The sequence below is a fragment of the Hypanus sabinus genome, chromosome 30 (genome assembly GCF_030144855.1).
Source record: "Hypanus sabinus isolate sHypSab1 chromosome 30, sHypSab1.hap1, whole genome shotgun sequence".
Taxonomy (NCBI): domain Eukaryota; kingdom Metazoa; phylum Chordata; class Chondrichthyes; order Myliobatiformes; family Dasyatidae; genus Hypanus; species Hypanus sabinus.
Genome location: NC_082735.1, coordinates 20,977,765 through 20,991,045, shown reverse-complemented (window position 1 = coordinate 20,991,045; position 13,281 = coordinate 20,977,765). Strand labels below are relative to the sequence as shown.

Below are 13,281 nucleotides of genomic sequence, written 5' to 3'. Positions count from 1 at the left end.
TTTCATCAGGATGGCAAAGGAAGGGTGGGGGGAATCCAGAATAAGGGAGTAAGGGAAGGGGAAGGAGTAAATCTGTCAGATGATAGTTTAAACCGAGTGAGGGGGAAGGCGAGAGTTGATAGGTAGAAGAGGCAATCTGATGGGTGAGGAGAGTGGACCATGGGAGAAAGGGAAGGAGGAGAGGCACCAGAGGGGTGAAAGCCTGGTGAAGAGAAGAAAAGAGGTTAGAGGAAAGCCGGAATGGGAAATGGAAAAAGAGAGAAGGGGCGAGGGGAGAAATTACCCGGAAAGTTAGAGAAATCGATGTTCATGCTATCAGGTTGGAGACTAGCCAGACAGAGTGTGAGATGTTGCTCCTCCAACCTAATTATTGCTGTAGAGGAGACCATGGGCTGACATGCTGTAATAAGAATGGGGAGTGAAATTAAAATGGCTGGCTGCCGGTAAGTCTCGCTTGTAATGGGAGGGAGAAAAGGTACTCAATAAAGCAGTCCCCCTAAATACATCAGGTCAAACTAATGCAGCAGAGATTGCAACAGGAGCACGAGATGCAGTGGACAGCACCAACAGACTCCAGGTGAAGCTTTGTCACCCTTAGGACTATTTGGAGCCTTGAGAGGCAGTGATGAAAGGAGTGATTGGGCAAGTGTAGAAGCTGTGCTGCTTAGAGGAGTAAGTGCCAGAAGGGAGCTGAGTGATGATCGGACAAAGAAGTGTCTCCCTCCTGGCACTTATCCTGTACATCTTTAAATATGCACCCCCCCCCCTCCCCGCCACCCCGTACTCTTCAATTTCTGCAGTCATTGCTCTCTCCATGACTCCCTTGTGTGTGACAAATTTGGGGTTGCTAGAATCTAATAAATTGGAGAACAAATTCCTAACTTCTGGACTTCTGATCATAACTTCCAGACTACTGGTCAAGATAGCACCTGTGTATAACACTCCTTCTGTCGACATCTTCTGGATAGATTACAAAACCATATATTTCACTTCTTTTGTGTCTTTTACATTTGTTTTTTTTGTCTTGAATGTGATTCTGGAACTGTTGGAGCCTGTGATTTACTGTTTGGAGATCGTTTGCGTGCCCCAGCGCTGTGCAGACTCCGAGAGGATTCCAAGAGGCAGAGGCAGCATGCGTGAACCTCATAGTGTTGAGGATGCTCCCATCCTTCCTCTTCTATTTCCCACTCTAGCCTCTTACTTCTTCTCCTCACTACCTATCACCTCTCCCTGGTGCATCTCCTTCCTTTTCTCCCACAGTGCCCTCTGATCAGATCAGATCAGATCTCTCTGATCAGATTCCTTTTTCTCCAGCGCTTTACCTTTCTCACCCACCTTGCTTCACCTAACCCCTTCTAGCTAATCCTCCCTCCCTTCCCCTTCCTTTTTAATTCTGGCATCTTACTCCTTCCTTTCCAGTCCTAAAGAATGTTCTCTGCCCAAAATATTGACTATTTATTCATTTCCATGCATGCTGCCAGACCTGCTGAGTCCCTCCAGAATTTTGTGTATGTTGCTGTGGATTTTCAGCAGCTGCAGAATCTCCTGTGTTTATTGATATATTTGCTGTCTCTTGCATTTTTATAAATTTTGTTGTTGTGCAGGTTTCATTTGTGGATTATATTGTGTTTCTTTGTTTTGTTGCTGCTTGAAAGAAGACAAATCTCAAGGTTGTAGATGGTATGCACACTTTGATCATGAATGTACTTTGAACTCTGAGCTTTTATTTATCGAGATGCAGTGTGAAAGAGGCCTTTCTCACCTTTTAAGCTGCACCGTACAACAACCCTTGATTTAACCTGAGGCTAATCACATGACAATTTACGATGACCGATTAGCCTATCAACTGGCATGTCTTTGGACAATGGGAGGAAAGCAGAAGAAACTTACGCAGTCACAGGGAGAATGTACAAACTTCTTACAGACAGCGGTGGGAACTGAACCTGGATCACAGGTACTGTAAAGCAACATGCTAACTACTGTGCCACCCCTTGAAATGGAAGGACTTTAAAATGGAACTTTCAACTCACAATACAATATAAAGCAATGAAACAGTTCATTGTGAACACATTTTTCCAGCATTTTTATATCAATACAGAAAAGAAACAAAAAGGGTTGGAGCTATTCATATGAATGCTCTTCAGACACACTGTTGTCAACTACAGAGAAGCACAATTGGCAACGTATTGAATTTATCAAGTGTCCAAAAGCAACACTTTGAAAGCTTCACCTGCTGTTGCCTTCCATGTCTTTTGAAAGGACAATTTTTGTCTCAAAACCTCTCAGATACAGCCTTTTGTCACCACATGGTTGTTATTGCACAAATGCAATGCATTGACAATTCAACAATATCATTCTTGGAATATATACATATAAATCTTGAAATAAAACATCAACTTTGGTAGTAAAACACAGACCGAAAGGATAGAGTTTAACTACATTTTTGAGGATGCGGAAAAAAATCTGCTCTGTTTTGTTTATTAAAATGCTGAATTACTGACAAAAAATGCTAAGTAATATCTATTTTGAGAAAATCCTGTTCAAAGACATTTGGAGAGGTACATAGAGAGGAAACATTTATAAGACTATGGGCCAAATGCAGGCAAATGGGACTAGCTTGCCTGGGCGTCCTGGTCAGCACAGACCGGTTGGGCCAAATGGCCCGTTTCTGTGCTGTAAGATGCTGTGACTGGAAAGTAACTTCATTAATTGATAGAAAACAATAATCCAGTGTTCTAAAACAATGCAAGCTGGTATCAACACATCATATTGAAATGCTTTCAGAAGCTGCCTAGTAGTCTGGAGATTAAAAGCAGCAAGTGTGTACAAAACAGGGATATTTTGACATTTGATTTTTAAATTCCCCATTGGAAATAAAAGCTTTCAATATAATATGTGGCTTACTCTAGATTTACAGAAGAATATAAACATAAAATATGCTCAATAAATGCTGATGGATTTTTCAATTTGATTTTGCTTTTCCAGTGTTTAGAATGGTTGTCTAACTGGATGTATTAATAATAAAGGATCCATGACAAAATATAATCACTACTTACTAGGAAAAACAAATTCCTTAGTGGCGTCTTTGCAATAAAGAAGGTGGCTATTTAGCTCTTTGAGTTGATACCACTCTCTTCCCAGAGCAACTTAAAGTTCCACCTTCATGATATCATTGCAATCTTTTCCCTCCCCATATATCAACACAATTCTGTTCTGAAGATCATAATGGAATCTGCCACCATCATACCTACAGGCTGTCCATTCCAGATTCAAATCACACACTGCATAACGACTTCTTTCCCCCTAAAGTCACCCTTAATTTTATTTCTCTTTTAAGTTATATGTGTGATCCAAAATAATTGACACCTTGATCAACAGGAACAACTTCCGACTATCAACTTTATCCAAATCTTTTATCATCTTCCACGTACTTCCCTTAAATCTCGCCTCATTGTTCTCGAAGGAAAACAGATCCAACCTCTAATCTATTCTTGTTACTATAATCCTTTCCATAAACCTTTTCTGGATTTTCTCTAAAGCCTTCGCATTCCTCTGATAATTAGGTAGCCAGAATTGAGCACAATACTTCATCCAAAGCTATGCCAGAGTTTTATAGCACAACTTCCCTGCTCTTAAATGATGTGCCTTTTTTGATAGAGCACGAACATATGCATACCCTGTCTTCTAACCTGCCCTGCCACTTTTAAAGAATTTTGCACCCATGCTTCTGAAGTCCTTGTGCTTTTGCATCCTTCTTTTAAAAAAAATATTGAATTCTATACTGCCTTTCCTCATTTTCCACATTAAATTTCATCTGTCACATGTTTGCTAATCCTACCAGCGTGTTTGTTTCAAAGATCATAGAACAGTGCAGTAGGGGAATAAGCCCTTTAGCCCATAATGTCTGTGGTAAGCATGATGCCAAATCAAAATAATGCCTTTTGCCTACAAATGACCCATATTCCTCCACACTTTAATATTCATGCACCTATTTAAAATACACTTAATATCTACTATTATATCTGCTCCACTGCCACCCATGGAGACATATTCCAGGAACCTGCATCTTTTATCTGCTCATCCTCTTTAAACTCACTCCCCCTTAAAACTATGCCTTATAGTATTTAAATTTCCTGTTCTGAGAAAAAAAGATTCTGCCTTTCTTTCTTATTGATGCGTCTCAAAACATTTTTGTAAATTTCTTTCATATCTCCCCTCAACCACTGAGAAAACTATCCAAGGTTGTCCAACCTCTCCTTATAACTTATGCCCTCTAGACAGACAAATAGAAAACAGATAGATACTTTATTGATCCCAAAGGAAATTACAGTGTCACAGTAGCATTATAAATACACAGGTATATGAATATTAGAAGAGAAGTAAAAAATAATTTTAAAAAGTTACCTCAAACAATCTTACAGGAGGGGGCCATCACCTTTCCTGGCTATAGGTTGACTCATTATAGAGCCAAATGGCCAAGGGTCTTTGTCTATTACTAAAAGTGCTCCTGTGTTCAGCCAATGTGGCATGCAGAGGGTGAGAAATATTGTCCAGAATTCCCTGGATTTTCTGTAGGGTCTTTTGTTCTACCACAGCCTCCAGTGTGTCCAGTTTAACTCCTATAACAGAACCAGCCTTTCTATTCAATTTGTTGAGCCTGTTGGCATCACCCATGTTGTTACCATTGCCCCCATCACACCACCACATAGAAGATTGTACTGGTGACAACAGACTGGCAGAACATGTGAAGGAGAGCCCTGCATACTCCAAAGGGCCTCAGTCTCCTCAGGAAGTAAAGGCAGCCCTGGCCCTTCTTTTACACAGTCTCTGTGTTGGTGGTCCACTCAACTCTGTCATCCAGGTGCACCCCCTGCCACTTGTAGGTACTCACCACATCCACGTCCTCACGAACTATAGCAGGGAGCAGTTCAGACTTAGTCTTCCTAAAGTCCATCAGCATCTTCTTTGTCTTACTGATGCTGAGCTGCAGATGATTCAGCTTGCACCATTTGACAAAGTCCTCCACCAGGGGCCTGTATTCATCCTCCCGTCCTCCCTTTATACGCCCAACTATTGCTGAGTCATCAGAGAATCCACGCAGTAGCTTTCAGGAAGCTATAGATTTGTTAAGGTCCATGCCATTAACTGCATACTCTCACCATATAGCTATTGTCCCAAAGTGTAACCCCTCATAATTACCCACATTAAACTCCTTCTGACATTACTCTGCCATTACTGTAAATGATCTATATCCTTCAATGGCCTTCTTCACTGTCCCCAACTTCACCAATTTTGTGTCATCTATAAACTTCCTAAATATCTTATCCAGGAGGGGCATGTGGTCCTGCCGAGCACTACAGATCACAGACTTCCACCTAGAATAGTACTTGCTGCCACTACCTCTGTCTTCTTATTTATTTTATTTTGAGATAAAACACAGAATTGACTCTTCTGGCCCTTTGCCTGCAACCCCCATATCAACTCTTTATGGAGGATGTTGCTCCCAACTCCAATATCACTAATGTGCAACCCCACTTCTGACTCCAAACCATCAAGTCCCCGTGGATCACATGATCTTGCTGGCCAGACCTCTACGAAGGACTTCAGCACTCCTTTTACAATGCATTAATATCTTCTCCTCAATTCACAACCCGGCCAAGTTTGGTATCATCAGCAAATTTAGAAATTGTGGCTTGCATTAGCACTTTGGGTGCAATCAGTAACTTGTGGCTGAAATTGACTTCAAACTGAACCAATCAGAGAATGGTAGTTTTGCCTCATGCAAGTAGATTAAGTTTAACTCAATGGAAAAAACAATACAGTGTACAAGTTTTGAGACATAATTCACCTACATATTATATTCAAGATTTTTTTTCCCAGCAGTTCCACTAATTATGCTGCAGAAATATCCATCAATACCAGCTGGGTAACAACTTGCTGGCAGGCCATCATCTTAATTAATTTTCAGGATATGGGTGCCAGTGACAAGTCCTGTATTTATTGCCCATCCCTAATCACCGCTAAATGGATGGTGATGAATCCTTGGCAAATATTTCCTTACATAAATTTTATTTTTCCTTTTGAATGGTATGTGGCTAAAAGAGTGAAGAATAAATATTTCATTGAGGGAACCCAGGAATCGAGAATGAGTGAACAGGGTAAATTAGGTTCTCCAATAAAATCTGGATCGATCAGTACATCTTTGGAGAATTTGAATATTTTGATTAATCCAGGATAGGTATATCTGCTCCATTAGATAGCTACTGCCTGTTGTGCTGCGGCATTTAGGGCAGCAATGAAGGTCCTCCATCTTTGTCTGTCCTTGGCTGTCTTCTCTTCTGTGCCCCAGGTGTGGTTCAGTGTCCTCATTTCTACCTCTACGATGTATCTTTGGTCTCCTGCATTTCCTCCGCCCTTCAGGAGTCCAGTGAAGTGCGGTCTTGAAGATGGTGTTGGTCTCATCAAGTGCCCACTCCATCTCCAAAGTCTCCTCAAGATGATTCTGGTCATGCCCTCGTGGTGACACTGAAGGAGTAGGACATGGTTGGAGATCTTTCTTGGCCAGAATATGCAGAGGATCTTTGCACAAACAAGAGAAAACCTGCAGATACTGGAAATCCGAACAACACACAGAAAATGCTGGAGAACCTCAGCAGGCCAGGCAGCAACTTTGTAAAAAAGTACGGTCAATGTTTTGTGTCAGAATACTTCAGCAGGACTGGTCTTCCCAGGCTCATGGTGTGGAATGATGACAGTTTGGGAAGGTCATTCTCTGCCAGCACCAGCAACAGCATTCTGACCCGTACAATGGTGTGGACAAGAACACAGCTCTGGTACAGCTTCACCTTGGTGTGGATGCTGTACTTGGTTGATTCACATACATATAAACATAGAAAACCTACAACACATTACAGGCTCTTTGGCCCACTAAGTTGTGCCGAACATGTCCCTACCTTAGAAATTACTTGGCTTACAGATAGCCTTCTATTTTACTAAGCTCCATGTACCTATCTAAAAGCTTCTTAAAAGATCGTATCATATCCGCCTCCACCACCATTGCTGGCAGTCCATTCCACACACTCACAACTCTGAGTAAAAAACTTACCCCTGACACCTCCTCTGTACCTACTCCCCAGCACCTTAAACCTGTGTCCTCTTGTGGCAACCATTTCAACCCTGGGAAAAAGCCTCTGACCATCCACACGATCAATGCCCCTCATCATCTTGTACACCTCAATGAGGTCACCTCTTATCCTCTTCCACTCCAAGGAGAAAAGGCCAAGTTCACTCAACCTATTCTCATAAGGCAAGCTCCCCAATCCAGGCAACATCCTTGTAAATCTCCTCTGCACCCTTTCTATGGTTTCCACATCCTTCCTGTAATGAGGCAACCAGAACTGAGCACAATACTCCAAGTGGGGTCTGACCAGGAACCTGTATAGCTGCAACATTACCTCTCATCTCCTAAATTCAATTCCACAGTTGATGAAGGCCAATATGCTGTCAGCCTTCTTAACCACAGAGTTAACCTGCGCAGCTGCTTTGAGCGTCTTATGGACTCAGACCCCAAGATTCCTCTGATCCTCCACACTGCCAAGAGTCTTACCATTAATACTACATTGTGCTATCATATTTGACATACCAAAATGAGCCACTTCACACTTACGTCAGTTGAACTCCATCTGCCACTTCTCAGCCCAGTTTTGCATCCTGTCAATGTCCCACTGTAACCTCTGACAGCCCTTCTCACTATCAACAGCATCTCCAACCTTTTTGTCATCAGCAAACTTACTTACTTACTTATGGTCAGCTGGTGTCACAGTGAGATCAGCTCCGGGCTTGAGAACGGAGGTTCCCGAGTTCGATCCAGTTACAGACCGCTCCTGAGCGCGCTCTCCATCCGTGCCGGGTTGATGTTGATGTTGCAACCCAACCTTGTAAAAATAAAACTGCCTCCTCCAGTTTATGTTCCCATGCGGAATATTGTGGAGGATCAAATACCCAAATCCAAACCCAAACCAATCCCCCCACTCCTCATCCAGGTCATTGATAAAAATCATGAAGATTAAGGGTCCCTGAGGCACTCCACTGGTGACCAACTTCCATGCAGGATATGACCCGTCTACAACCACTCTTTGCCTTCTGTGGGCAAGCCAATTCTGGATCCACAAAGCAAAGTCCCCTTGGATCCCATACCTCCTTACTTTCTCAATAAGCCTTTGATGGGGTACCTTATCAAATGCCTTGCTGAAATCCATATACGCTACATCTACTGTTCTTCCTTCATCAATATGTTTAGTCACATCTTCAAAAAATTCAATCAGCCTTGTAAGGCATGACCTGCCCTTTACAAAGTCATGCTGACTGCTCCTAATCATATTATACCTCTCCAAATGTTCATAAATCCTGCCTCTCAGGATCTTCTCCATCAACTTACCAACCACAGAGGTAAGACTCACTGGTCTATAATTTCTTGGGCTATCCCTACTTCCTTTCTTGAATAAAAGAACAACATCCGCAATCCTCTAATCCTCCGGAACCTCTCCCGTCCCCATTGATGATGCAAAGATCATCGCCAGAGGCTCAGCAATCTCCTCCCTCGCCTCCCACAGTGGCCTGGGGTACATTTCGTCCGGTCCCGGTGACTTATCCAACTTGATGTTTTCCAAAAGCTCCAGCACATCCTCTTTCTTAATATCTACATGCTCAAGCTTTTCAGTCTGCTGCAAGTCATAACAACAATCACCAAGCTCCTTTTCCATAGTGAATACTGAAGTATTCATTAAGTACCTCTGCTATTTCCTCCGGTTCCACACACACATTCCCTCTGTCATACTTGATAGGTCCTATCCTTTCGTATCTTATCCTCTTGCTCTTCATGTACTTGTAGAATACCTTGGGGTTTTCATACGTTGCTCCATTAGTTCTGTCACTCTATTGGCTCAGCAGCTTCCTCTGAATTTCTAGTAACGGGTAGGCAGGTTTGCAAAGAGTCGGAACTGCAACTCTTTACTCTGTACTTTTCTGATGGTTCTTGAGTTCATGAAAAATGCTAAAAATCTCTTTATCTTTTGGTATCGGAATGTTAAAGATTGCACTTCTGGAGTCATTATGCCCAGCTGTTTAAAACAAATATCATTAAATAAACCGTGCAGGGAACCAAAATTTCCTTCAAAACGCTTTTCCCATAAGTTATTAATTTTGTGTATATATTCTGTCTCTATTCTTTATACTGTTTAAAATCTACACTAATTAATAATTACTCCAAAGTAATTCTGGTACAGACCTGTTTGAGAATAGAATTTGTCCTCAACTAAAATTACTATTCCAATGATATTAGGAACATTAAGCACTCAGTTTGAATTCCCAAGAGACAAGTTAAAACTCCTTTCACACTACCAGTAACATAACTTTGTCCCTTGACCCAGGAATTGTCATTCCTGTTTATTTCTTACAAGGAAATATGCAGGAGGAATTCGAGATTAATCAAAGGTATTATTTTGCACCATATATTTTGGTGTCAAAATCGTTGCTATGACGCGTCTGGTTTTGTTTTGTAGTGGGTCGTGCTTGTCGCTCTCACTTTCAGCTTCCACAGCTGGTGAGCAGCCTCACGAAAAGGAGAGCTGTATGTGTAAGTCTCTTCTTGTCAGCACATAGCCTCTCCAACGGCAAGCCTCATGCCGTGCCTCATTACTGGTGACACACAGAAACGGAACTCCTTTCGGACTCAGGCCCAACTACAGATTAGAGGTCTGGCTCCTTCACACACAGCACGCAAGCCCATCAGTGTGTGGTCACACCCGAGAGCTCATGAAGCTGATCCCCAGGGACGGGTAAATAGCCACACTGCCTGTGGGCAGCCTCGGAAGAGGCGCAGGCTATGGAGGTAAACCCAGACAGCAAATCCGGATTGGAGCCCCTAAGGTGGCTGGAAGTCATTGACCATCCTTCTGACAGTTCCTGCAACCAAGCTGGTGCCAAACATATTGCTTTATAAGCTTTCCTTTGGAATGCATGCTGGTGAGGCTGAGAGGGGGATCTTGATGGCTGAGCATCTCAGGATCTCCATACCCTCCACCCACATTTGTGATGATGATCATCATCACCCATAGTCCTTTGAGACAGCTGAATGGCAACCAACTAACCATATTGTGGGTGCAGGTTTTTAATGGTCCAAATCTATTGTGAAGTCTTCATAATAGAATGGAAACTGAGTTAGATTTGAACCAAGATTGAAGAGTCAAAATTCTTATCCATTGGGGTAGAAATTCAATCTCTGCCGAATGATATACTGTACATACATTCACAATGTCATGGTGTATGCACAGAGAAGAAAGGATGAATTTCTGCATTTTGTCAGGATCTTTAATAAAAGAGTTTGATGTAATGAATATGTAAGTGACTTAAAGATCTCCAAATATCTTTTGCTGTGTTTCAGTCAGAGACAGTATTCTAATATTGGCTTCTACCATGTGATATCCCATCCATTCTCTGATTATAAACTTGCAATTAGAACATCTCCATTTTAAAAATGGTGGCCCTTCTGTCAAGCTCCCCCTTCCCCAATCTGAAATACATGAACAGAACAAAAAATAACTAGTAACAATATGTTTTTTGTTGGAAGAGTTTGTGTTGTTCTTGGTGAAACACTTACAAAACAAAATCAGGATAATACATTTTAATATTTGTGATCAGAGCTCATGGAAAATTCATGTATTTTGTTTGTTTTGATTGTATTCTCTCCAGGGTACTTAGGAATAATTGTTATAAGCAAGAAAATAAGTGCAGGCACGCCATATATGTTGATAATTTTCTTCTTCTGCACTTGCTGACTAAATAATTTAATTCACATTTGTCGTTTAAACTATGATATATATTATAGCAATACCTGAAGCAATTCAGTTAATAAAGAGCAGATTGTTTATAAATTAGGAAAGACAGCCAAAATATTCAGATTTTATTTCCTTCATTCAAAGTATTTTTTTATTTTTCTGATGCATTGTTGCAGAATGCATTGTGTTTTTAATAGATATATTTCCATGATTTACTCTGGGTATGTTTAGTGCTATAGTGTCTTTATTTGTTCTGCTGTCTGGACAATTGTGCACTGCTGGTGTTAGAGTGAGAGATTCATAGATTCACACTGGAGCAGAATTTCTGATTTATTCTAGTCCCTGACATTTATTCACCATGGGTCGGATCTCTCGCTCACTAATGCCAAATGGAATTGCTTGGGTTTAGCCATTAATCCAGAATTCCCAACAAGTCCAGGACAGATTCAAGATATTAAAACCTATTCAGATCTCTTGGCTGTTTGACTTCCCAAAGTGTTCAACTGCCTTGCTAAGACTCTACAATATTTGCACCAGGTAATCACATCATTGCAGAGTCCGACCTGGTGGGGGAATTGAGAACCCATTGATTTCTGGGTTTTTTTGAGCTAATGATTAGGAGCCAAAGGCAGGGATGTTTAATACATCATTCCAAATCGCTCTTAACTGTACAGCCTGCAAGCAGCTTTATGAGGGCTTTGCCAGCTCTCAAGTGTATTTTGGCACAGAGATTTCTTAACATGCTGTCAGAGCCCAGCATCTCCCCACAATCTAAGATGCTTCCGGCTAGAGAGACACCCCCCCACCCCACTTTCAGAGCAGTTAAGAGCAGGCATGTAGAAGCTATGGATCATAGAGGGACGAGGTCACTAAGGTCTGATTTTCTTCTGTAGGCACAAGTCCTCTGCTATCAATATGGTACTTGTACAGGTATAATAATATCACATCTCTCCATTACTCTCGAGGTTCCTTGGACGATTACCCATCTCCTTGTTAAAACAAAGGGAAGGGTCATTATCCTGAGGCTGGTAGTCCTCATGTGAGCCCATTATCCTCACATGGGCTAATGTTTCTCTTACGATCACTGAAAAACATCCCTTCCAGTTCTTACCATATTTAAGTAAATAGTTTGTCATGTTGGTGCACTCCTAATAATTTAAGCATCAGTCAGATAAATAGGAATGAACTATATTATATCAATATGGCACAGCATTGATTCCTATTTCTAGAAGGCAGAGTCTCCATACATCAGATATTATCTCTGGGAAGATTAATACTACTCATTTATCATTACTTCCTGATATGGAGACACACTCTTTTTTCACTTAACCAGAGCAGCTAAGGAAGGCTTCTCTGTCACCTGCACCAGCCTTTCCAATTTTAGTGTTCTTCTACCTTGGGACCCTTGCAACCAGACCTACAGCTGATTAAGCTCCAAGCAGTGATTTTTAAAAAATATAAACCAGCTCTTTACGTTCTCTCCCTCTTCCCCTATCTCATACTCTCTCACTCATCCTTACTTACTTACTGCCCATTACAATGCTACCACTTAGGAAAGCAATGAACGTCCTCCATCTCTGTCTTTCTTTGATCACACACTTATCTATAGCAGGATTCTTCATTACTATTTCCATAACAGTTCTGTTTGACCAGTCAGGGTTCTTAGCCCTGGGATGAACCCCAGACCTGGAGAACTGGTGAACTACTCTTAGTCTGACCTCTACTCTTTGACCTACAAACCTCCCAGAGCCAAAGCATAAAGCCCTGACTCTAGGTCTCTTCCAAACTTCCAAATATCTGGACCTGACTTGCACTACCTTATTTTCCTTTTTCTATTTTCTAATTATGATTTATAATTTAAATTTTTTATAATACTTACTTCGATTTGTACTTCAGGGAGCGCGAGGCGCAGAAACAAATATCACCTTGATGATTGTACGCTCTAGTATCAATTGTTTGGGGACAATAAAGTATCTTGTGATTCGCCTGCTTTGCAGGAGTCCCTCACTCCATCTGATACATGGCATCACAGATTGTTATGTTGGTGGCCATCCAGGGTACACCAGTCCCACCGCCAGCTCCCCTGCATTTAATCATACCCACCAGCCTCCCCGAACATCATGCAAAGCCAACCGCTCACACCCACAGCAATGACATCTTCCACACACAACCCACAGTCAAAAACGAGCACCGTCAGTACTCTCCCAACCGCCAACAGGAGTAGACAACGCCAGACAGCTATTTTGTGAGAATGTCGTTCCTCTCCGTGCCCTGCGGCACGTCAGGTGGCAACCTTACCGTTCCTTTAGCCCTCGTCCGTTTTTGATGAGGCTGAGCTGCTAGCTCGGCGCTCAACCCAGCACGGATGGAAAGCGCGCAAGGAGCCAGATTTGAACCTGGGACCACTCACTTCAAAGTCTGGTGTGAATGTCACTATACTACCAGC

General features: G+C 41.9%; 1 protein-coding gene across 1 annotated transcript in view; it reads right to left on the bottom strand.

Annotated features, from left to right (window-relative positions):
- The window catches only part of LOC132383331 (CUB and sushi domain-containing protein 1-like), a 474,994-nt gene that overhangs the window by 83,152 nt on the left and 378,561 nt on the right, over positions 1 to 13,281 (bottom strand). The window lies entirely within an intron of this gene.